Consider the following 4,101-nt stretch of genomic DNA (forward strand, 5'->3'; position numbering starts at 1 on the left):
ATGAACATTTTTTCTTTCAACTAGATGTGGATTGAATTTGGTTAGATACAATGAATCTTTCCAAAGTAAAAATTGCCCCAGTTTGACATGTGTCAACCAAAATATCTAATTGTGGAGGCTTGATCAAATTGAGTAAAATATGAATAGCAAAAATGAAAGAGAAAAGGTATTGTGATAGGTCTTTTAAGACAAACTAACAAATTTGAATGGCTCCTTCGAGATTTCGATTTTTAGACACTCTCATTGAATTGTCTAGGTCACAAATCTAGTGTATGCAAAAATTTAGATAATTGAATGCACACTTGTGAATTTCATGCAAGAAAGGGCAAAACTAAGAGTCTAAACTTAGTCTTGTTTCTTAAGATCTATCATGAAGTCTTCACATGAATGAAAAAGGAATGGAATGCACATAAATATATACAGCTGCAAATAAGAATTAGTCTAAATGAAATTTTTTGTTATTGAAAATGTTTGGAACAAAAATATTGCTCAACTAGAATTCAAATGAGAAAAGAAAAATCTCTAAAAAGCTCCCTTTCATACATGCACTTTCTCTCTCTCTTTTTTTTAAGACAAAATGTTTCAGAAGCAACAAACATAGATTTTTTCTTTTTTTTGTTTTTGTTTTTACAAACAACTATATCATGAAATCTCTTAGATGTTCTAAACTGGTGCTTCCAGATAAATTCTTCATGTTTCATATTGTAGGATCTACCCAAGAATCAAGTAATATTTCTAATTTTTAAAACTTTATCAGACCAAAATTGTTGTCAAATATGAAAAAATCATTTTTGCCTTATTGAAATATCTTTTATGAATATAGGGAAGGGGAAAAATGAAAAAGAAAAATATTCAGAGTTAGTAAGCAAAACTGCAAATCCAGTATGCATTTCCTATGGGGGAATCCTTTTATGCCAAAAGTTGGTCTAGTATGAAAAATGTAATCCTTTATGGTAGGCATCATACAATATTTGATGGATCCAATTAATTTACTAATATTCAACTGAAAAATAATTTAAAATTTTGATTGATTGGAATAATATGAGACATTTGACCTAACAGGATGAGATTAAAATCCAAATGGATTAATTGCTTTAATTGATATATGAAGAGATGTCAAAAGTCAATTTAGTATGAAAGAACCTACTATTGAAAAAATTACAATGCCTCGACTAGTTTTTTCAGTGAAAGCATGGATCAAAATTCTAAAAGAGAATAAACTAGCCAAATAGATTGGATGGAATTAATGGTTTACTCAAAGATCGACTGGATTACCTGCCCATTTATAGTTTCAAAATTCACAAATTTCATTACAATGCATTAGTTTATGAGTCTTCTAAAATAAAAATTTGGCCTCACTATATTTATTATCTCAACAACGAGGAATCATTTGTAAATTTCTTCAACTTAGTATCCTTACACAAAGGATTTTACCAATTTTGATAAAATGGTCAAAAGACTCATATTCTTATGCATAAAAACTGCTCCATAATCTTCAATGCCGTCATCATGGAAGGGTTCAAATCCTACCTTACCTTATGTACTATCCTTTTGGATAGTACAAAAAATATAAATGTATAAGTCTCATTGAATTATATATAAGATAGTTTATTCTTATAGGGGATTCCCTCATTGGCATTCCCTATATAGTTAATAAATAATGACGGTTTATTAAATTGAATAAATATACAAATATTATAATTGAAAATATGATTTAAACGAACCCCATTTAGATGCCAAGGTAAGCCTACACATGACATGCAATATATACATAATATTAATGTGATAAATTAAAATTTAAACGTGTAACGATCTATTTATAAAAGATGATCTACCCTAAACGAGTACCATATCAGGACTTTTATTTCTAAAACTTATGAATGCATGAAAAGAGAAAAATAAGGTTAGTTCAATTGATAAATAGCGCATAATACATTGGAACAATAAAATGGTACAAAAATATATAGTAAAAAAAAATAGAAAAATGTGAGATCCCTCCCCTCGTGTCTAATGTCTCTAATAGGGTAAAGTAGGCTCTTTCCTAGATGATTCTAAATGGATGTATGAGGTTGGGATTAACTAATGCATCTAGACTCGATAAGATTTCAGGTTCCTAAACCCTCAGACAAACAGGTAAAGGGTTATCAATTTCAACACCTTCAGTTAGTGGCTAGGATGACCCCTCAAACACTGCTACGTGCATATCGTGCCACGGTCACATGCTCAGGTAGATCAATCTTAATCCTAACAAGGAAGAGTGGTATGACAACTACTAAAAAAAATAAAGGGTTAAAAACAAATAGAGTGCACGTATGAAGTGCTTCTTTTAAGGAAAGGGATTAAGTACAATTAAACATGTATGTAGGCGCTAGGTTAACATTACTCCCTATCTCAAATGCAAAGTATGATACAAGTAAATAAATACAAGTAAATAAACAAACCATTCATTACATACATGAAGGACGGGAAATGAATACGATTGAAAAGTGCAAAAAGTCCTAGAAAAGAAAATGCAACCTCAGACATCCAAATATAATATATGAAAAGTGTTAGAAACAAAAAATACAACTAAATCAAGTGATTGAACTCACTAGCAATTCTACCCACTTCTACCCAGGCTACTGAATTTATTTTTACTTCTTGTAATGGAGGATGTATAGAGGTTATAATTTGATCATCTTTTAATTTCCATTTTTTATATAAATTAGTTTGAACATTTATTTGAGATGTATTATATATATCATTTATTCCTAATTTTGACATATAATATGTTAACCATGTAAAGAAAGGAAAATCAAATTTTTGTTTATCTAATTCATTTTTCCATTCTATAATTAATTTTTTCTTATAACCAGATTCTAATTGAAAGGACCAAATTCTTTTTTCAGTATTATCTTTATCTTCAAAATCTTCTTGTAAATATTTATGATTTATTTTATAAGGTTTATTTATAACATTTATTTCTCCTTTCATTTGTGAATGTGTTGGAGAATATTCTGATTGATTTTGATTTATTACTTCTGGAACTGGAGTTTTATATTTAAAAGTTGAAGTACTTTCTAAAGGAAAGTTAATTTCAGTTGATTCATAATTAGAATGTCTAGGTGGTAACCAAGAATAAGTTGAATTAGGTCTTTCTCTTAATGATGAAAATCTTATTAAAGTTTTACCATCAGGTTTTTCTATAATATCTTCTGCAGTAGTTTGCTCTATATTTCTAGCTATTTGTGGATTTTGTATTTCAAATTCACTAGGTATAGTTATTTCATTCCATTTTAATCTTTTTGGAGTATAAGTAGTAGGTCTATCAGCATCTACTTGTAACAAAGTTGTTTCTTTTTTAAGAGTTGGAGTCATTATAAATTTTGGATTTAGATGTGAGGATAAAGGTCTATAATATATTCTATATATTATTGCAAAATTCTTTGTATGTTTTTCAAATTCATTTCCTTGTAGATGAATATCTAAAATGACTGAATTCAGAATATGCGGGTCTGTTAGGTCTATTGAAAAATTTGGAGTACAGTTAAAATATATGGGTCCATTACAAACATTTGTTTGAATCATAGAAAGTAAAGAAGTTTTATATCGTTTGAGTCTAGTATCTCTTAAAGCTAAATATATAGGAGCATCTACTCCTAAATGGAATAAAGGTTTTACTGCAATTTGTATTAAACCTATATGAATATATCGATATCCTTTACTTAAATATTTTTGAATAGTACTATGATTTAATAATGGAATAGATTGATATTCTTCTTGAATAGATATTGTTTCTTCATGTGTTTTAACTGATAAGGCTGTTTTGAAATCTAAAGGACCTATTCTATAAATATGTTCTATTTTTTCTTCTGGAATAGTCCAATCTGAATTATTTATAGGCATATGATATTCATGACTTTGTACTATATTATCTTGCTTTGAATTAGATCCTATTTTTAATTGTCTAAGAAATGCAGCCATGTTTTATATTCAATTAAAGTTTTACCTAATCAGGAACAACTGAGCGCTATGCCGGGAGCATCCTACCCTGGACTTACCAACGGTCTAATAAGGCATCAAAGTTTTACCAATGATTTCAGTAAAAGTTTAATAAAATAT

This window comes from Coffea arabica, chromosome 2c, assembly GCF_036785885.1.
Source record: "Coffea arabica cultivar ET-39 chromosome 2c, Coffea Arabica ET-39 HiFi, whole genome shotgun sequence".
In the NCBI taxonomy this organism is placed as follows: domain Eukaryota; kingdom Viridiplantae; phylum Streptophyta; class Magnoliopsida; order Gentianales; family Rubiaceae; genus Coffea; species Coffea arabica.